The 22,356-nt window shown below is 40.7% G+C and overlaps 1 long non-coding RNA gene and 1 pseudogene across 1 annotated transcript; one reads left to right on the plus strand and one right to left on the minus strand.

Moving 5' to 3' along the window:
- Positions 1-1,097: 1,097 nt before the first annotated feature.
- On the minus strand, positions 1,098-16,325 carry LOC112181280 (annotated as a pseudogene).
- A 926-nt stretch (positions 16,326-17,251) lies between these two features.
- On the plus strand, positions 17,252-19,297 carry LOC112181287. Its single transcript, XR_002928752.2, has 3 exons — positions 17,252-17,494; positions 18,429-18,511; positions 19,011-19,297. It is a non-coding gene; the product is annotated as an uncharacterized LOC112181287 (long non-coding RNA).
- The last annotated feature ends 3,059 nt before the right edge of the window (positions 19,298-22,356 follow it).

Raw genomic sequence — 22,356 nt, forward strand, 5'->3', positions numbered from 1 at the left:
AGAGAGAGTGTTGGGTTTCTAGGGTTAGTTCCTTTAAATAGTGGCCAATATCAAGGTAAAATTTGGTGGAACAAAGGGAAAGAGTGAAAATTGAAAATTGAAAATTTGGCTAAGTGTTAAATTTAACTAGGGCGCACAAACATTTTTAACCCTAAAACTCATACGACATCAGTTTAAGTACATCGTTTGAAAGAGAGTGGCACAATAGACAACTAAAAAATTGTTGTGTGAGCCAAAACAATCAGACGACATCATTTTCAACCATTGTATTAATAGTAATTGCACGATAGCAATGTAATAAGAGTTGCCTGAATAAATTCATTCAGACGACTTCAAATTTCAACCATTGTTTGAATAACAATGAAACAGCATCAACATTGATTATGTTGTCTGAAACTAGCTATTTGGACAACAGCAATCTAAAAATTTGTTGTCCCTTTAAGAAATGCGGACAACATCACACCTATTTTAGAATAACTGTTGTATGATTGAATCATACACAATAGAATAATTCTTGTTGTTGTTTGAATTTTTCAGACGACAAAAAAACGTGCACAGCTGTCTGATTCAAATATTGGCGTAGTGGTTTTTTGGCTTTTGATTGTATTGCAGGATCATAATGTAAACTAATTCCCATGGTATTGGTACTACGTCCATCCCGGGCCAGTATGTACTTTCTTGGATGAATGAAATGAGCCTGATGACCTAAACCCCGACCTAGCGTGGGCTCAGCCCTCAAATTGAATTCATCCCACTTCTGTAAAAACCATCACCAGGTAGTCATCACAAAAGATTTCTTACAACTCGAGTAATTGGCAAGAGATTTCCCTGAAGATCGATTTCTCGCACCGACATTTAAAGGCCTATACGGTTACAGAGGACCACATTGCAAAAAAGTCACAATGAACCGATTAGATACCATTCTAGAAAGAGACAATTATTACTATTTATTGATATGAATCCATACACACTGATTCCTTAAACATGAAAAATTGCCACCATGCATGTATATCAAAAACCACGTATCTGTTTCACTATTTTCCTGAGCATTACAGCAAGAGTGCTATAAACCCTAACTAAATAATTCAATATGATATTCAGGCAAGCTTGGCTAGGACACCAACTAGTGGTGCAGTATTAACAGTTGCTGCTTCAGCCATTTGGAAGTTGGATCTTGAATCCGTATAACCATCACTATCATTGGGTCCTCCAACTATTGCTCCATCCAATACATTCGGATTAGGGGCGTTCATGTTAAACCAAGCGTCGAAGCCAGCTTGGCATGCAACTGGAGATGGATCTTTCTTGATTGAAACAATGGATGCTCCTCTATGATGAACTTGAGTTGGATACTTTGACCCAAATCCAACCATGTAGCTCATACCATTAGGATTTGAACCCAGGATATAGTCCACCTGTACGTTAAATGGAAAAACATTGTAAATTAATGAGTTAACTACGTACAAGTGCTTAAACCCTAGTCAGGTCTTTGATTTGCTTTATTTGTTTGCCAAGATGATTATTGGGTTATGTGACAATAACATTTTGTGGTTGGTACAAAGGGGTGATTAGTTTCGTATAGATAATTTAATTATACCTGTGATCGGGCCAAGTCAAGTAGAGCAGAAGACTGAACAATGCCACCACTACATTGAATGGAGGCACGTTTTGGGGATAGGTATTCAGAGTAAACAGTTGCAATGAGTGTAGCAGTTGTAGTATACTGAAGATTGTTAAATGGCAAAAACCATAACAACCCACCGGGCGTCTTCTTCACGTTGCTGTTACCCTTCTGAATGCAAGAGCAAATGAACTGCTCTGCCTGGTTTTGTATTGTGACCACGGTCCTGAATCAGCCGGTACCTTGCCCTCCAAGACAAGCTTCAAACATGCAAAGAATACACATAAAGTCACACAATTTTTGGTTTACTTCTATATCAAGGCTGCGCAAGAATCTTCCCCTAAAGCCGGAACCCCCCAAAATAAAAAAAGCAAAAGTGCATATCCAAGCAAATTAATGATATCGTGAGTTGACGACAAAAAGAAAGAAACCCAACGAACAAACTGACAGCTGAAGAAAAGTAGAACGATTACTAGAAACCCTGTAGGTTTCACAAAATCCTAGCCACCCTCCATCATTCACACACACACACACTAGACACATAATCTACTGCTAATCTATCAATGTGGTTCAAAATTATGATCTAGTGATGTCGAATAAATATATATGCAATAATCTCTTACCTTTGCAACCAAGACCTGGGCGCCAACAAACTTGTCATCCCAAGAGAACTCGGTTCTTGCACCACCAGTATTGCCTGCTTGACCAAGGTAATCTAGGTACGATTTATCATCAGTAGCACGATGAAGCCATGCTGCAGCCCACAATAATTCATCCTGATCGACAAAAAAAAAAAATAGCACAATTTTGGAATTTTGACCACAAAAAAAAAAAAAAAAAAAAAAAAAGAAGAAGATGTGATTGGTTTGAACAATTCTTAGGTTCACCCCACTGTCGATTAACATATTTTTATTTAATAAATTTATAATTCATCGGTCTGTATCTTTTTTTTTTTTGAGTGGAAAACGTCAATAGAACCAACACACACACCCATGCAGTGTATCCCAGCATAGCCAGACTAATCTCTGTAAAAAAATTAATCGAATCAGAAATCGTTTAATTATCTAATTGAATCAAACAAATGGATGGTTCTAACAATACTTACTACTATTATGATAAATTGTCCATGCATTATATAGAAATGAATAACTAAAAGGTTTTTGTTTAAGGAAAACTGAATTGAGAGAGAATTGAGTCGTGCTTTCATTGATAATAGGGGCCTCTTTATATAGAGGATTACAAGCATAGAGATAGATTTGTATATGGAAACATAATCGTACATTGATTGAATATCTCCTAAGATTATCTGAGAATATCTCTAATATAAACCCTATTTCAACTAGAGCAAGTAACCTCAAGTTTGGGCCAGACACATATTCTGGATTTACTTGAACACTCCCCCTTGTGTCGGCCAAATGTGGTGCTCCTCTCGTTGCCTCATTAAAAACCTTGCCGAGTAACAAAAACCCAGTGGGACAAAAATAACCTCTGTCGAAGGGGAAAAAGAGCACAACACACCCTTCACGTTTCGAGACCATACATGTAGACACCTCACCCTGATGTCTGCATCTCCCCCTGACGACTACGGTCATTGGAGTTCGGATAACTTCCGCAAACGATGCTACCAACATGTTCTCAAAAGTGGAATTTAGGCAATGACTTAGTGAGCAAGCCTACCGCACTGTCCTCAGATTGAACCTAGTTCACTTTGATCTTGAGGAGAGTTTGTTGTTGCTGATTATACTTGGTGTGGTCGCTTTTGATGTAGCCTTGCTTCAAAACAAGCAGCATTATCCTATATGCTCGTAGGCTCATCTGTGGTAGACTTCAAACCACAATTGTTTCGAACATGAGTAATTATGGATCCAATCCATATACATTCATGAGCCACTTTGTGAAGAGCAATAATCTCTGCATTGTTCAAAGATATAGCGACTATGGTATGTTCTGTAGACCTCCAAGATATCACGGTCTTTACCCATGGTGAACACTTAACCAGTTTGGGAATGACTTTTGTATGGGTCAGAGAAATACCCAACATCAGCAAAACCTTCCAAAACACATGTCTTTTTGGGATGGGGATAGTGGACGCAGGCCAGTGTTGGCAGCGTTCCTGGTGTGTGATGGGTCCGAATCCATCATCTCTTTGTAAGGATAGAACAAGCCCATATCAATCATACATCTCAAGTATCGAAAGATATCTTTTACACCAATCCAATGGTGTCGCGTTCGCATAGAGCTATATCTAGCTAACAAGTTCATGGCAAATGAGATGTCCGGTCTTGTGCATTGAGCTAAGTACAATAATGCGCCTATTGTACTCAAGTAAGGCACTCCTACCTCTAGCACATCTTCATTATCATCCTTTCAACGAAGAGGATTCTTTTGAGGATCAAGACTACAGACGATCATGGGGGTGCTTGAAGGCTTGACCTTGTCAAAATGCCTAAGCATCTATCGACACGATGCTCAAGTTCCAAACCGAGACATAATCGTGTTCCCCCATAATCCTTCATCTCAAAATCGGATTTCAAGTGTTCAGCGGTTTCCCTTAACTCTTTAAGGGCTTCTAATGAAGATCATGTCCAACATGAACCGCGATAGAATCCGAAATTTGTTATGAAAATGTGTGGGCATATCCCTTCCCAATCAAGTAGTCACTTTAGTGAGCGTTCCAACATTATTGTAAATGCGCTCCGTGGTCTAGAGCCACTTGACTTGGGTAAATGAAGTTCACCATGAACCTCCATGTATATTCTGTATCTAGATCCCCATATAGATACGTAGTGACCATATTTGTAAGCTGCATGTTCAGTTATTTGGAAACTACCAAACTGACAAGGTAGTGGAGTGCAATGACATCCATTACGAGAGAATATGTCTCATCGTAGTCGATTCCAGGGCGTTTTGTGAGAAGCCTTGCGCCATAAGGCGAGATTGCCATATCTTTTTCTCATCACGCTTTCTAACGAAGACCCATTAGTCAATAGGTTTTATGTTAGGAGGTGTTGGTATCACTGGCTCAAAAACCTTCCTCTTCGTTAGAGAATCCAACTTAACCTGGATCGCATCTTTCCATTTAGGCCAAATCTCTCTACGTTGGCATTCATTCATCAACGGAGCGTGGGTCGATATCATCTGACTCAACAAACTCATGAGCAACGAAATGCGCAACTACATCATCAATTATGATGGAGTTTCTATCCCACGTCTCATGTACACTAGTGTAAGTTTCATAGAGCTTTATATTCTCAGGAATAGGTTCTGACGTTGAGGCGTCCCCAACGATAACCATAACCCGAAAGATTTTCATGACACCGATTTTGAGTGTCGATGATCAAAGGATTGGAGTGTGTCAAAGCATCCTTCGAACCCACGGGCCTCCCACGCATCCTAGCTGGGGCCATGGCCTGTAACGCAAGAGTGCCACTCTCTTTGGCGTTGGCGCCATGCCTACCTCCGTGTAGGGTGATGCTACATCCTCTTGTAAGGACGTACTTCCTTACAGGCATATTTGCAGCAGATGTGTGATCTCATCACTTTAGTAGGGATCGAGATGAGAGATAGTGGGGATAGGCCACGACAATTCCTGTCGTTCCTGCTGAACATCCGTGTTCTTATCTCCCCTAACGATGGGAAGACTGTCTCATCAAAGTGACAACCCGCAAATCTAGCGGTAAGGAAATCGCCTTGCAAGGGCTTTAAGTGTCGGACGATTGTTGGAGTCTCAAATCCAACGTAGTTGTAACATCCCGTATTTTCACTTACCCGTTTACTAGTCATTTGGACGGTAAACGACAACTGCTCTTACTCTTTACCCTAATTCGGTATTTTAGTGGCCCTAAAAGTTGACTTTTTTGTTCGGGTCAAAAATTTGAGGAAAGGTTCTTCATGAAAGTTGTAGGGACGTTAAACCGAGCGCGTTGCATATGTGGTGCGTAAAATCGGACTTAGTATGCGAGAGTTATGGCCAAAAATGTGAAGTTACTGTTCATGGTAATTTTGATTAAAATAGGAATTTACCCAGGGGTAGTGTCCATTTTTTCCGGAAACCCACCTTCCTCTTCTCTCTCCTCTCCCCCGACCTCTCTTTTCTCCGGTTCGGCCATTTTTTCTTCTCCTTTCGATTTACCACTTTCCGGCCACCAACCGGCGTGCCACCGGTCATCAGAGGAGCGCCTCCTCCCTCCGATCACCCTAGTAACCTTGGTTTTCGACGATTTGACCGGAAAAGCACGGATCGAAGCAAAATCCCCTCCGGCTGCAATTTGAGGTTTTTGCCGATTTCCGGCTGTTTCGGCCACCTCCGGTCCCCATCTCGCCGTCGAAGGTTCGGTTTTCATCACTGATCATTTCCCCTATGCCTTGTATCACGATTTTTGTGTAGATGCCGAATCGACGAATTGAAATTCTAGGGTTCTTGAGGATTTCTGGGTTTTGTTCATTGATCGATTTCGGCCGTTTTTAATTGTTATTTGGGAATGTTGTAGTTGAGAAGTTGAATCAGTGTGTTGAGTAGGTGCCGCTGTTAAATTTTGGTGTCCATTGGAGTTGGTGGCAGTGCGGCGGCGCCGCCACTGTGGGCGGCTGTAACGGCGGCTAGGGTAGCTTTTTAATTTCAATTTCTGGCTAGTTAAATTCTATAATTACCATAGAGCTTGTATGTGAAGTTTGGTGAATTTTGGAGGATTTTGGAATTGTTTGTGAATTTCCGAAATTTGGAGTTTTGTGATTGAATTGTAGGAAATCCGGCCGTTGGATCTCCCTCGTTTTCGTTGTGGAATATATAAATTGAGGAATTGGTGTTGTGGAAGAGGTTTGGGGTGAATTTGAGAAGTAATGGAGATAGAGATTTTCGGATTTCGTTTAAGTTCGTAATTATTTTATCGGATTGCCGTTTACGGAAATATATTGTGTACAGGGCAATGTCACGAGCTACGGTTAGATGAAGGAACTCGTTTGCGTGGTTGCCCAATAGTACTGTGAGTGGACTTTTATTTTTAAATATTGATGCATGCATTTATTTTCTTAAATAATGCTCTAGTTTTAATCATATTACTTATTGAGCAAATGATTTGATTTTCGGAAATTCGATCTCGGTTTATCTCGTGGATTGGCTGTCGATAATGAGTTTCAAAGGTTGATTATGATTTATAATATTATTTGACAAATTGCTTATTTTCGAGGTATTTTCCGGAATTAAGTATATTTCTAATCACCGAGTTAAGCTCCTAGAAGATTTTTAAGATGAGTTTCAATGGAATTGGATATTCTCAATTGTTTATTGACTTTCGGTTTTGGCATCGGGAATGCCTAATTAAGGATTTTGGATTTGGTTGGCTTCTTGGAGACTTTGAGAGATTTTTGGAAATGGGATTTACCTATTCTAATTTCCGGTTTTGGTTACGGATTTGAGAATATCTGGGCGTGTGGGACACGCCGTCGATTTATTCCTATTTCTCACTTATCCATTTTGAGATTTAGAGTAATCTTGGCGTGCGGGGTCACGTCGTTGGATACATGGTTTCTATCTCGTGAGAAATATGGAGAAGCTACATGGATTTACTGGTTTTCGATGATTTTTCCTCACCATACGCGGGTTATGTTATTAGGTCTCCTCCTCACTGACTTTGTGTTAGTGAGTGGCAGTTGAGGTAGCTTGTTCTCCTCCTCACCTACTTTGTGTTGGTGAGTGGCAGTAGAGGTGATTTATTCTCCTCCTCACGTGGGTGGCAGTCGAGGTCATTTGGTCTCCTCCTCGCACAATCTATGTGTGAGTGGAAGTTGAGGTTATTAGTTCTCCTCCTCGCACAATCTATGTGTGAGTGGCAGTTGAGGGTAGGTAGAGCCTGAGAGGCTCCATTTCCCGTATGGTGATGTCTCTTCCTTATATCTTACCATTTCTCGACTAGTGGGGCCTAGTCTGATTTCCGTGTAACCAGCGGGGCTGGTTTTATCCTGTCGAGTATCGGAGTTTCGATCTTTCCTCTCGGTTGTTTGTGACTAGCGGGGCTAATCGGTTTTCTTGAGCAGGGCTTCTCGTGAATTGTTTTCTGAATCGTTACATGCATCGAGAGTTTTTAAGGAAATATATATATGGGAAAGTATAAAATCCACTTGGTTTAAAAATTGTTTATTTTTGTCCACTCACGCTAACGTATTTTATGTACTTTCCCCTGGGCCCTTCGGTTTCAAATGCCCAGTTTGCAGGCGAATTGGTTGAGGTCGGGCGTACACAGAGTTGAGGCATAGTCAACAGCATGGCTTCTGCATCTGTCGTTGAATTAGGTTTCCTCTTATACCTTTCTGTTAGAATTGCTCTGATTACTTATGGGATTTATGATATTTGAGTTGGGATGCGTGTTTTGTGAATTGGAGACTGATGTTGATTTGGGGAGCAGGGTGGCTCCAGGAGCATAAGGATGAATTGACTGAGGAGTGTAAATGTTTTCTACAGGCTTGGGTAGCCCATTTTAGGGGAAGTTCCGCCAAATTTTTGGTAGAATTTCTTCTAAGGTGGGCCCCGCAGGGTCACTTCGGATTTCAAGGTGAAATCCAGGGCGGGTCCTGTCAGTAGTTGCCCATTCGTCTGTACGGACCTATCATATAGCGCTGTGGCGGCGCAATTGGCACATAAATGGCACACTCAAAGATGCGTAAGTACGATACTTGTACCCAGTCACTAGCTGTAACGTAGAGGTAGATTGAGAGGCGGTGGGTCGTAGACGAATTAGCATAGCTGCATGTGATATTGCATCACCCCAAGCGGATATAAGGAGATTGGTGTGCATTACCACTATCCGGACTACCATCGTAGACATTTCCGCGAGACCATTTGGGTGTGTTCATGGGAATGTGATGTCCCACATCAGTCCCAATGCAATAACCATCGAAAATCTTCGATAAACTCGCTACATCATCAAGTCCAATTGACGGAATAGGATGATCTGGGGAGTGAGCCAGTTGTCATATGATATTTGCTAGGAGTGTAGAATAACCAGCATTACAAGTGGACAAGGCAAAACACGTGACCAGCATGTTTGCGTATCAACCAATATCATGAGATATTTAAACGTCCGCAAGTTGGTTGAATCAATCCATAGAATCCCCATGGATTCTATGTAAGAACATAATGAGTATTTTCATATCATTTGCATAGGACGGTCTCAGTCCTAATTTCCCTAAGGAACGGGCTTTGTAAAACGAGCGAGAGGCTTTAGAAGCAACCAATGAGAATTGGTTGGTCCTGAGCGTCTGAAACGCTATTTGAAGCAAGTTGGTGATTGCAGCATCACCTAGGGCGCCATCACCATGATGGATGCCATCCATGGCGTCATGGATAGGGACTGCGCTAGCCCTAGGCTGGTGGTGGACGAAGGCGGTGCCCTACAGCTGTGTCAGTCACACTTAGTCCAGAAATCAACTTTTGATTCATGCTTCGTTTCGCTCGAAAGAAATGATGTCATGTGAAGTGTTTAGTAGACGGATCATCATATCATGACTAGGATGATCTATCCTGTCGTGACAAAGCCAATATATGTCTAAATCCAAGAGATCTTCTCTCATAACTTTATTGGATTAATAGCTCGAATAGTGACATAGAATCCACTAGAGAGACACATAAACTTCTCTAAGATGCGCCTTTGTTCGCAATCATTAGAGGTATTGCAAAGGAACTCATTTCCGTTCTCTACATGCGTTTTCGCATGGAATCCGTTGGCTATTCATAGGTGCGATTGGCCCTAGGAGGTAGAGAGTTTTGTGACAGTAATTAAGGTGCCATTTGGCAAGTGAACTTGGGCTATTCCATGTCCTTGAATTAATACTGATGGCCCAGCCATCGTAGTCACAAAAGTCATATGCTCAGAATCAAAATGGAGTCATAAAGAACTCGAAATTTTATTCATAAGCCAACGGAGTTACATCATTGTCTCTTTGACTAAACAAAATCTAATCCAAAATGATAGCTAATGCAAAACAATGGTAGTCGTCTAACTTCTTTCGGTAATTCCAAAATAAATGTGACCAGGTGAGTAGAGAGATCGGTGGAGCAAGGCTCGCTTAAGTACCACTAATCTCAGAACCTTCCTAGACATCACACTTACTTTGAGTGAGCCTACTTTGAAGAAAAACTAAACCATGGCATTTACTACAAAATATATGGCAATTGCCTATTACATCTCTTGGAAAAATAAAGACTTAAACAGAATTGGCGATCTATTGATCCCAGCCAGATTTGTAGTCTTCAACCCTTCACTCTAGATCATCTTCTTGATCTTCTTGTTCCATAGTGAGCTTCTCTTGCTTCACAATATGCTTTGTAGGCGGTGACGATTTCTTCACGAGCTCTACAAATGTGTGCCCAATGATCAGACACTCCACATCGAGAACATACATCTCTTTGCTCAAACTCCATTGATTGGGCTTGAAAGCGTCATTTAGATGGCTCTTAGTGTTGGTGGCGCCACAACATGGCCAGAGGCGTTGCCTCCCTCTCTCTTTCCACATTTACCTCTTCGGTTCCGTGTTCGCCTATTTTGGCGGTTACCTTCCCAAGTAGAGCGATTATATGGACCAGAACGTCCAGAAGTATCCCTAAGATTAGGGTTTCGCTCTTGGCGCCTTCTCTTAGGGGCGCGACTATAATTGGATTCCGAATATGCTCTATTTCCACGGATCTCGAATTATAGTTCTTCACAAGGATGTTGTCATGCTTTTCAGACATTCATAGCTCCAATGAGCTCATGAAACCTTGTGATCCGTCCTGCATAACATCGATTCGATAGTTCTTAGCAACCATCAATGCAGAGACGGGGAAGGTAGAGAGAGTCTTCTCAATCAACATCGCATCTGTGATCTCTTTACCACATAATTCCATTAAGGATTTAATGCGAAGTGCTTCCGAGTTGTAGTCAAGAACTGACTTGAAATCACAGAAGCGGAGGCTATGCCATCTCACTTCTAGGTCAGGAAGCGGGAGTCACGGACGTTGCCAAATCTTTCTTCGAGTGAGACCCACAGCCTTCTGGGGTCTTCTTCATTCATACACTCGTACTGGTGCGAATCATCCATATGACGAGTCATTAGGATGATGCTTTCGCCTTTGCCTCTAAGGCTGCTCTATTTGCTTCCAAAGCTTGAGCTTGCTCAACAGTTAGCACGTCCTGGCTAGGCTCGAGAATCGTATCCAGGATTCCATCGGCCTTGAGATGCTGGCGGACATCACGAACCCACCTGTGATATTCAGAGCCAGTTGTTCCCAATGGAGCAAAGTCCAATTTGTTCAGGTTACTCATCCTGAAAGAGAACAAGAAATTAGGGTTAGTTTCGAGCGAAAAAGCTACCACGAAAACAAATAAAATTTCTGAGCTAGTTGCTTCCAAGAAATTAGGAATTTCCGAGCGTAGTCGCTTCCAAGAAATTCGATTCCAAGAGGGTTGGATTAGATCGAAACAATGATGTTTGCGGTCGATCGTTTTATCTCAATAAACTCTAAGTTTGGAGAACTCTACAAGCTCCAAGCTTGGAGTGAGCACGAACCCCCACAGTTCGGCTTAATTTGGTCTCCCCTATGATAAAGAAAGGGGGGTAGAAGAAGGGAGGTTGGAAGTCCCGAAAAAGAAGAGAAATTAAATGTAAAAACTCTAAAAAAACAGGAACTTTTAGAAGAAAAAAAACCTCGAAATAGGTCGCCGGAATTTGGCCGGAAAACTGATCGGAAAAACGCCGGAAAAGTCGTTGACCGGATGTTGACCGAAGGTTGGCGTGGCACTGATGCTGATGTGGCAGTGGTCCCTATGCTGACGTGGCAGCGGTCCTAGGGCTGACTTCAGCAGGCTTCGGGCTTGGGTCAGTGGGCTTCTGGGCCTGTTCCTTTCTTCTTCTGGGCTGGGCCTTCCTTTCTTCTCTCTTTCTTCTTCTTTTTTTCTTTTTTCTTTTCTGCCGGTTCAAGATGCAGCTGCTCAGGTAGCCGATTCACGTCTTTTTAGGCCGATTTTTGGACTTTTTCTTCCTGTTCCTGAAACTTCAGATCAACGGGCTTCTGCTACCAAAATTTGGTGGAAATTGGAGGTCCGGAAGATGGTGAACCGGTGGAATATTTGCTGCGAGTTGTATGGAGCTTCCGGTGGCTGGTTCTTAGGGTGCCGCTGCCGGTTCTGGACTCCTGGAATCGAGTTCTTCAAGGTTTGAGGTGGAGGCAGAAAAGGCTTCAAGGTTTTGTATTCGGATTCAAGGTTTTTAGCTTCTTGAATCAGGGTTTGGCTATTTGTTTCAGGGTTAGAGCTTCGTGCTGATAACGTGTTTAAGGAAAACTGAATTGGGGGAATTGAGTCGTGCTTTCATTGATAATAGGGGCCCTCTTTATATAGAGGATTACAAGCATAGAGATAGATTTGTACATGGAAACATAATCGTACATTGATTGGATATCTCCTAAGATTCTCCGAGAATACCTCTAATATAAACTCTATTTCAACTAGAGCAAGTAACCTCGAGTTTGGGCCAGACACATATTCTGGATTTACTTGAACAGTTTTCAATTTGATTGATTTTTTACAAAGCTAATCTTTGTATTAATTTGGTTGGATTAAAAAATTATTAAGTTATTATGCATTAATCGCAAGAGATGGTGAATATGCTCATTCAATTAAGGGGTGAACCTAAGAATTATCCGATTGGTTTTTAGCTTGTCATATATATGTTAATTACATTACCTCATATCCGCTGCTGGAGTAGAACTGGCCTGCTAGATTAATACTATTCTGATAAACACCAGCATGACTGCAGGCAAATTCAAACAGCTGTTTCGCATGCGTCAAGAGCTGGCCAGAATATGTAGGGTCTTTATCCTTGAAAGCAATGGAAGCTGCGGCAAAAGCAGCTGCGGTTTCACCAGCAAGATCAGAACCTGGATGCTGCTCATCGATCTTGAAGGATGTCCGTGGGTAGTCATGTCTTCCGGTCTCTGCCAACAAGCATGATCAGAACCGCCATCGCCAACTTCACCATAGAGAACATTTGGCTGAGCGTGTGCTTTGATCAAATAGTCTGTGCCCCATTTAATGGCGTCCAATGCGTTTGAGAGCTCATTCTTGGTTTCAAGTTTGCTTGCGAACTCTATTGTCCATGAAAGCATTGTTATTGTGAATGCCATGGGGAATCCAAACTTGACATTGTCCCCAGAATCATAATACCCTCCATCAAGATTAACCTGTATTATGTAGGCAGTAAATTTCATTCTAGATTATGTAGACATTTACCTTTGTGTGTGTGTGTGTGTTTAAATCAATTATTAACTTTGCTTGGCGTTTTGAGTTTTGGTCAGATCATTGAAGGAATAGCCAGTACGTTTTGGCATGGGCTTAGGGTTTGTGTTCAAGGGTTTTTGGGTGTAACTAAAACTGAACCCTAACGACACCTAAACCACTATTCCAAAAAAACTTCCTTCTCTAAATCCAACGAAAATTTCTGAAAATCCCAACCTCTATATTCTGAAAAAAAAAAAAAAGTAATTTGTTTCAAGGGAACCCCATTTCTAGAGATTCTTTTCCTACTTACCCCATTAAGTTTTTTTAATTCCATCTTGCCCAAAACACTCTAAGGAGGTCTTCCCTAATACTAGGGCTGGGCACGGGCCGGGACGGGCCAGATTTGGGGTAAACCCGATCCCGGGCCTGGAATTATAAATCGGGACGGGCCGGGACGGTAAGGGGCTTTTTGAGATTTGATACCGACAGTACCGAACCCGATCGGTTTCGGGCCGGGCTCGGGCCCATTACGGGACTAACCCGGAAAAAAAAAAAAAAAAAAAAAAAAAAAGAAGTTGCAAAGTTGCAAACTGCACTTCGGGAGTTCTGGGTTTTGTCCTCCTGCAATCAAAAGCATTCCTTTTCTTTCTTTGTTTTGCCTCAAAACAAAAACACAAATTAATAAAATTCAGTGCAACAGAGAGAGGGAGTTTAAAAAAGATTCAAACCTAAACCCATAAACAAACACAAAACTTTAATCCACCCTGCAAATTCTGCAAATTTATTTTCCTCATTGAACATGCACAATTTGACAAACCCAGAACTTAAAAAAGATCATCAAGATTGATGGGGACAGATCTGGGCAACGTTTCTTGTGGGTGGTGCGATGATGGTTGTGCTACCTGTGTCGACCGAAGATGGTGAGGTGGTGATGTCTAGAGTGCCGATATAAATTCGAAATAGAGGCTGAATAAAGGATGAGAACGAGAGAGAGGACAGTGAACAGATAGGGAGGGAGAGGATAAACAGAGAGAGAGAGAGAGAGAGGAGCGTGAACAGAGAGAGAGAGAGAGTTTTTTTTTCTCTGATGACAAAGTGACAAACAGAGAGAGAGAGAGAGAGAGTTTGTTTATGACAAGAAAGAGAGAGAGTTGCGAAAGTGGGAGGCATGTGTGGTCTGATGGTCCCATACTCCCATAAAAGAAGAAAAGGAAGACGATATTGTACACATATATGTATATAATATATATAAATAAAAAATAAAAATATATATATATATATATAAATCGGTACGGGCCGGGCCTGTTCGGTATTTAAAACACTAATACCGATCCCATCCCGTTTTAATTCTGTTCGGTACGGGCCGGGCTAAATAGTGATTTTCATATTTTTGATACCGTCCCGTCCCGCCTATTTTCGGTACGGGTTCGGGACGGGTTCGGTACTTCGGTTTAACCTGCCCAGCCCTACCTAATACCCCATTAAGATTTTTTTTTGTTTTTTTTTTTTTTTTTTAATACCATTTTACCCTCACCCCTTATTACTTAGAGAGAGAGAAAAAAAAAATAGAAGAGAGAGAAACCATAGGAGACTTCACCGGAGTCCCGTCACCGGTGGCCGGATTCCGGCCAACTTTCGCTGGAATCCGGTGACCAGTGACCGGATTCTAGTCACCGGTCGCCGCCCACCGGAAAGATTTACTGCCCCAATAGACATTTATTACCCTCCAATAGAGGGGCAATAGACGTCTATTGCCTCCCAATAGAAGTCTATCAGCCATGTATTGCCCCCTAATAGACGTATATTGCCCCCCAATAGACGTCTATTACTCCTCAATAGAACTTTGGGTCGCCGGAATGGGAACTATTCTTCCTAAGATTAGATAAATAAAACTGTAATTAAGTAAAAAAAAATGAAAAGATTATATTAATTCAAAACGTCTATTGCCTCCAAATAGACGTCTATTGCCCCCAAATATGGATATTAATACTCGATTTCTTTTTTATCCTAGGTAACAAATATGAATATTAATCAAATCTACAATATTTAATCCAAAGGACAGTCATGTAATCTCTGCAACTCATATCAAATTATGTCTGTTCGTGGGCTATTGGATGGACAAGAAAGGAGGAAAATAATATTATGGCAAGGTCTGTGTCACTGGATGACTCAAAGTGACCAAGTTTTTGACATGTATTTGATTCATGTGGTTACCATGGTGACCTCTTTTGTATTAATTATAATGCACCGCTGCACACCTAGTGATGAAGATGATCAAATCTAGAAAAAAATAAAAAGTCACGAACAGAAGCAACAAAATACATTAAATTTGACATTTTAATAGCAATAGAAACCTCAAAGACTGCCTCTGGCCCTCTACAGCAAAAGCTTCACAAAAAACTAAGTTTCTAAAGCCTCCCTATTTCGTAAGCAACAAAACAAAATCAAAAATGGCTTCCAAAAACCAACCGACCCAGTCAGTCAAAGCCTCAAAGGTGCTTAATTCTCTCCTCCTCCATCTCTCAATGACTCTTTATCACACATACAGACCCATTTTGTTTTTTGGACTAGAGTTTCTGATATGAAATTGTATAATTTGAAGGGAAATAATACCAAGGACTCAAGGAGCAGCGAATCGGCATTGGTGGGTGCCATCTTCAACTTCAGGTAAGCATTGCAACCATTTTACTAGGGTTACAATCTCCTTCTGTCCGGAAAGGTAGCGCCGGAGATTGGGCTTCTCACTAAGCTCGATCGTGAACCTCACAATTACCGCCGGCCTACCTTGCACAATCGATGGCGCCGCCTCGATTGGATCTGCACCTTCGCCGACGTAACACCTCCGTGAGGAGGACATGAGGCGCGAGGTGGCGATAATGAAGGATCTGCCTTAGAATTCGAGAATTACCGGCCATGTGGCCGGGAAACTTTCTCCGGCGAAGAGGGAGAGAGAGAGAGAGAGAGAGCTACGTGCCTGTGTTAGCTGGAGAGAGAGAGAGAGAGGGGAGAGAGTGGATTAATGATGTAATTTTTTATTAGGTTGAGGTCAGAATGGTCATTTTACTTTAAATTGAGTTAGTGGGAATAAAAATTTGTTGTTGGGGTAAGTGGGATAACTTTAATTCATTTTGGGGCTTTTGGTCAAGGACCCTTGTTTCAAATTGCCCTTTAACTCGGGAAAAAAATAAAACTTAAAGTACACAATTCATGTCCGAAACAAAATGCAAAGATGAAAAAGGGCATATAGAACTTACACCAGTATCATTTCCATCTTTAAGCGCTGAATCGCCACGCCATTGCACTCTCTGTTCAGGAGGCAACTTACCAGATCGTTGAGCCTCATAATACAACAAAGACTTTGTAAGAGCTTGTCCATAATCTATCGCCGCAAGCACTGAATGAGTTGATAAAAAGAGAGAAAAGCAAACCAAACCAAGGACATGGATAGAAGCCATGATTACTCTTGGAATAAAATATTGCAAATTAGGCTTGAGAAACCAAGCTTCAATGCCACTAATTTAGAGAAAAGTTTTGGGGAATGGTTTAGGCAACAAATTGAGGTCAGATTCTGCGGAAATTTCTTTCTATAATTAAGTAGTAATTACATTGTAGAATATTTTGTGGGTTTTAATACGAAAAGTTGAGTGAATGTTGTCCTTGTGAATGATTTGCAAAGTATGGCATTGCAAATCATACATTAATTAATTTAAACTTCAACCGTAAAGATGGCATGATTTGCAAAGTGTGGCATTGCAAATCATACAATTAATTTAAACTTCAACCGTAAAGATGGCGGATGCAATGACTCTAAATTATAGTGAAGTGCAATCAATTTAAATTTCAACCGTAAAGATGGCGGATGCAATTATTATTATACATACATCTAAAGCCGAATCGCTGTTCCTCTCACTGTTCATTCAACTGTTCATTTAACAGTAAAATGTCGGTTTTACCCTTGCTCTTTTCCTTCAATTACAGTCTGCCATCCTTCTATAATCTTCTTCTCATTCAATCGCTGCCAGAACAATCCAGAGAGATTATGAACGATGGAGAGAGAGAGGGAGCTAGAGTGTGTGTTTCTTTGCTTTGCACGAAGAGATAGAGAGAGATCGTCATCTCAGCAAGAGGTCGGTTGCTCTTTGTCACGAGAGTGATCGGAGAGGTACACAAGGAAAGCAATGGGAGAGGGATTTGGGATTTGATTACAGTCCCAAATTCCCAATTGTTGGGTTCTTTTTTTGTTTCTCTTTTGAACCTTGATTCTGTTGTTTCAATTTTGAATTGTTCTCTTATTCTGATGTGGGATATGTATTGGATTTGGATTTGCAGGTTTTTATTTGGTGGTTTGTATCAAATCTCTTCTCAGCTTTCATCACCAACCTAAAAACTTGGGTTTGTCATCCGCAAGGTAATTAGTTGAGCGGATTCTGGGTGTTTTCTCATCTTTTGTTTTGAGTAACAAGCTATTTAGTTGTACCCCGGACACTCAGAGAGACAGAGAGGAGGCAAAGTTGAGAGAAAAGAACAGGAGAAGAAGACGACGACGTTCATAGGCTATCAGTTCAGTTGTTTTTGTCCTTTCAACAACTTGGCCTTTGGAATGTTCAGTTGTTCAATTTGATCGGTTAGTCCACCTCTCTTGCACCATTTACATTTACTGTTTCTGGGTTTTTGTTTGTGTTCATCGAAACTGATTATCATACTGGTTTTGCTTTGACTAAAATGTTCATTTCTTTGTTAAAGTTTGAATGTTTGATCGGATTGATTGATGTTTGATCAGGTGGTTGTGTAAGAGCTATTAATTTGAGAAAATGGAGTGTGGGAAATGTGACAGTAAACAACTCTATGAATTTTGGTTTCGTTTTAAACTACTTTTGTTTTTATTCTTTGATACCTACCACATCAAGGGGAATTATTTCAACCTCTCAGCTACGCATGTTATGATGATATCTTAATAATTGAAGGAAACCATAGATGTTCTTCCCTATGTTTGTGTGTGCAATATTTCATTGCAGATGCATTTGCGCCTTTAGGTTAGTGGATCACTAAAAGTGGATTTCATATGTAATGATTAAACTGGTGGAATGGCACATAAATGGTATGATTCATTAGATGTCTTATTAACTTGCGAAAATGAAGATTTAAAGGTGTGATCAATTCTGTGGAGGTGTAAATGTCATGATTTAGAAAGAAGAGAGACCAGGAAATATTTTGTAATAGACTACTAACATCTGAAGTAAATCTCTGAACACTTCTGTATTGAAGTAATATAGTCTATGTGAAGTGAATCTAACATGTAATCTACTAAAAAGGTAGAAAAGTGGAATACTTAATGTGCTGCTATACATATAAAAAGGACATAAATCTTACCATTTTATAAGAGGGAATATTCGCATCCATGTTTACTTCTTGGGGTGAGTTCAGTTTTTTTTTTTCCTCCTCATAATATTTTTGTTTGTTGACTGTACCTTTCAGGCTTTCATTCTATCTGGGTTATTTCATTTAATAATATCATAGAGCTCTAGGTTTATTAAATCGTCAGTAAACTTATCTTACAGGAAAGACAGAGAGTTCAAGGTCTGCATCAAATTGGCGAACAAACCTGGCCTGTATCAACCAATTTAATTTGTAGACGCCGTATGTACGTTTTGGTTCCTTTCAAATAATAACTTATACAAATTGGTTGGGTCCTTTCAAATTCCCAATGTTGAAACTGAAGTTTGGTTCTGTAGTGCCCTTGGTTCAACACATTGTCATGCTGATAGGCACTTTAAGGATAATTTTAGATATAGCTGTAGTGATATAAATGAGAATGCCCTGATTTGTTGCTGCATTTTTGGCGGTGGCTATCTACAGGAGTATAATTCTATTTAGAGCAGAGAACTAAACTGCAGTTGGAGCCTTATACTTATAGTTTCGATCTGGTTATAACTCTGCATTTTTCAGTCCTGATATTTACTTTTTTGAGTTCTTGGGTTGCTTTTTTCAATCCCATTGTCAGGCCTACAAATAATACATTATACTTTGTTGGATACATTAAAAGCTGAGGTTTACATAAGAAAATTAACCTGCAAATAATTTGCATTACAATACTTCTCTTCAATCATGTTAACGGTGCTGTTAGTTATCTACTTTTGCAGGTCAACTGTAGGAAATCAAATCGTCTAAGGAAAATTCTTTTTGGAAGTTGAAGACTATCATGGTGGTTAATGGTTGACAATCACTTAGATTTGTGTTTGTCAGTTCGATTTGTACTTCACAATTTTATGCATAGAAAGAAACAATAACAAGTTTTCTTATACTTTGCAAAGAAGTTTTATGTTTCTCTACCTATCGCTTTAGTTGCTATACTTCACAATTTAATGCATAGAAAGAAACAATAATAAGTTTTCTTATACTTTGCAATGAAGTTTTATGTTTCTCTACCTATGGCTTTAGTTGCTATACTTTGTAGGTTCATATATTTCTGAGATTCTTCTTATTTCTCATTGCACCTCTGTTTCTGCTAAATTTTAAGTCTCGCGGAAAAGCGAGGGTGTTGAGAGAAAATATGCACACTGTGAGCGTAAATGTCACCCAACATAATTTCACTCGAATTCATTTAGTGAATAGAGTTTTAATTATTTCGGGTTCGACCCATTCAAGACAGAATGTGTCTATTAATTATATTCCATTGTCACCGGGAAACACTCTTTGATTCCATTTATGAAGAAACCAATTGTAGATGTGTGTTTGTTTATTTATTTTGCGGCTGCACCCGGATATTTGAATGGGTTGCCTACGTACCCTTGGGGGAGAATCAAGCCACTCGTAGTTCAAGAATTCCAATGAGTGAATGACCCATTGGAGGGTATTGCTTTTGGAATGAATAGTGTTTGGACGAATTTGGTGTAAGTGAATCAGGGATTCGATTTGTTTTGGATTTGTTTGGAAAGGTTGTGACGTTTCCTGGTGTTTGGTGGAATTTGACTGATGCGGTCAGGGATTCGGATTGGATGAACCAGGGAGTCATGGATTTTATTTGGAAAAGGCTTGCGACGTTTCCTGGTGTTTGACAGAATTTGACTGATGAGGTCAGGGATTCGGGTTGGATGAACCAGGGAGTCAGAGATTTTGTTTGGACTTGCGGTTGCATCTAGTGGGTCGCTAGATTGCCTACATACCCTCGAGGAGGGATCAAACCGTTGTAGTTCTTGAGGAATTTGTATTTCTAGTGTTGGAAGAATTTTGTGTCGACGGATGTACATTTTTGAATCCGTCGGATGTATTTCTTCTGCTGACACCCGAATTTAATCTAGGCCCCCGATGTGTTGAATATTGTATTGGGCCGTGTAAATGGGCTTTCATGTTGTTGACAACAAATTTAGCCGGGCCCGAACATCGAGATAAACTGTTTAGAAATGGGCTTCAAGATTCGTGGATGGGCAATTTAGCAAGCCCATGGATTGGGCACCATTAATTTGTATCCACACCAATTTGTGCCCAATTTATGTCTTAGGCCATCTAGTAAAGGCCCTGTAGCAGACGTCATTCCCATCTCAGGTAAATCAATAAGCTGTGTCTCTCAGCGTGAGATTATCTGCCTAAGATGGAGATCGAATTGGAGATGGAAGCCGGCTATCATAGTCCGAAATGGAGAAGGAGTTGTGCTGCCGAGGCGTAAAAAATGGGTTGGCCTCAATATCTGAATTCTGCACTGGATTTCCTGCGTTTGAGATTGGGTAATAGCTTGAATCTTCTCACTTCCCCTCTGTAGCTCCAGTTTCTCGCTTGTATACTGACAGGTCTTCTTTTCTGATTATCAATTGCATGGGTTTAATTGGAATTCAAAATTGGAGCATCTTCTTTCTCTTAATTTTTCCTCTTCATTTGATTTGTTTATGTAGGGACTTCATACCACACGGAGTCTATCCGTAATAATTGATCGGAAGGCTACGTAATCTGTGGTTCAATTAAAAAAGGAACAATATAATTTTTTTTGTCTCAATAGAGGGGTGCTATTTCTAGTGACTATATTATAGTGAAGATTAAACTGTAATTCTAGATCATTGGATTAGAGTGCTATTGATGGCTGAGATAAATCATGAATTTCTATTCATTTTTTATTGCATCAACAACTGAAATTACAACAATTAGGTTTGCGTGAGTCAAACTCATGACTTCTCAAGAAGATTTAAAACAAGTTAAAATATAACAGTGTATATTACGGTCCCTACGCTCTCTGCTAGGGTTTGAGGAGCGGCACCTCTTATGGGGTTGTCACAGCCTGAATCTGCTCCATTCTTGGAGATCTCTTTAGGCTTCGGCCTATGTATGTTTGCCCTCGTCGCTTTCGGGAGCAATGGATTAATGTGGTGTGAGAATTTTGAGGATTTGATGTTGTTTTTTGATGTGACTGCTCCAATTTGGGTCGTGTGGCATGGGTTAGGAGGGATTGGGCGGTGGTTGATGGCGGTGAACCGTTTGGGGTTTGTGGGATCCAGGTACTTGCAGGTGGTCTGGCAGCAAGGGAATATGTAGGCGGCAAGATTCGCGGTGCAGCTGGTCGTGGGCTTCGCGGTTCAGAGATCAGCGCCGACTGTGCAAACGGATCCGGGTTTGGGACCAGGCTTTTTGGGGCTACAACGGCAGCGACTTGGCGGTCGGCGATGGCTATAGTAGTAAGGCAGCTTCTTTTACTAATTAAGAGTCACAGGCAGAGTGTGACGGCATGATACCCTGTTCGTCGGTAGGCAGGAACCGGATCTGGGATCCGAGTGGGCTCGGCAAATGGAGTTGGATCTGGGATTCGGGTGGAAGTTGGGTTTGGTCTGTGGCCCACTATCTTTGGTGGGCTTTTTATGACTCGCTAGAATGGATTGGGGCTCCTGTGCTTTACTATTGGATCCAGGACCCAATTCTATGGTATTTGTTCGTGAAAAATCGTCTGCCAACATGGCCATGTTCTGACACCCTTGGCCGGCTTCGATCTTTAGGTGGGAGAGTTCCGGCGCCAAGTTGATTTTTGTCAAATTGTGCGTTGGAGTTCGATGGGTAGTCAAACCACCGACTACTCAATTCACTACACGGCTGCAATCCGTAGTGTAAAATCAGCGCTGCATTTCGACGCTACTGTTCTTGCATTTTTAATTCTTTGTATTTCAGATGCAATTTTTACATCTTTTCCTTTCGCCTTGTTTATTTTCTTTTTTATGCCTTTTGGCATGGTACCGTTGTAATCTTTCAATTTCAATAAAGGGCTGACCTCATTTTACTTAAAAAAAAAAAACTCACGACTTCCTACTTACGAATGGAAAATTTATGCCACTAGACCAAATGATACTAGACTATTCCTTTTTTATTCTAAAATACAAAATCAATTAATAATAAACTAATATTTCTTTTTTACTGTTTCCTTCTTAAAATTATCCATCTTTATCTATACTATGTTTAAGAGATTGAAGAGAAGTCGTTAGCCAAAACAGAGTTTGTTTACGTAACTACCCT

Source organism: Rosa chinensis, unplaced genomic scaffold (genome assembly GCF_002994745.2).
Source record: "Rosa chinensis cultivar Old Blush unplaced genomic scaffold, RchiOBHm-V2 RchiOBHmChr0c20, whole genome shotgun sequence".
NCBI classification, from domain to species: Eukaryota; Viridiplantae; Streptophyta; class Magnoliopsida; order Rosales; family Rosaceae; genus Rosa; species Rosa chinensis.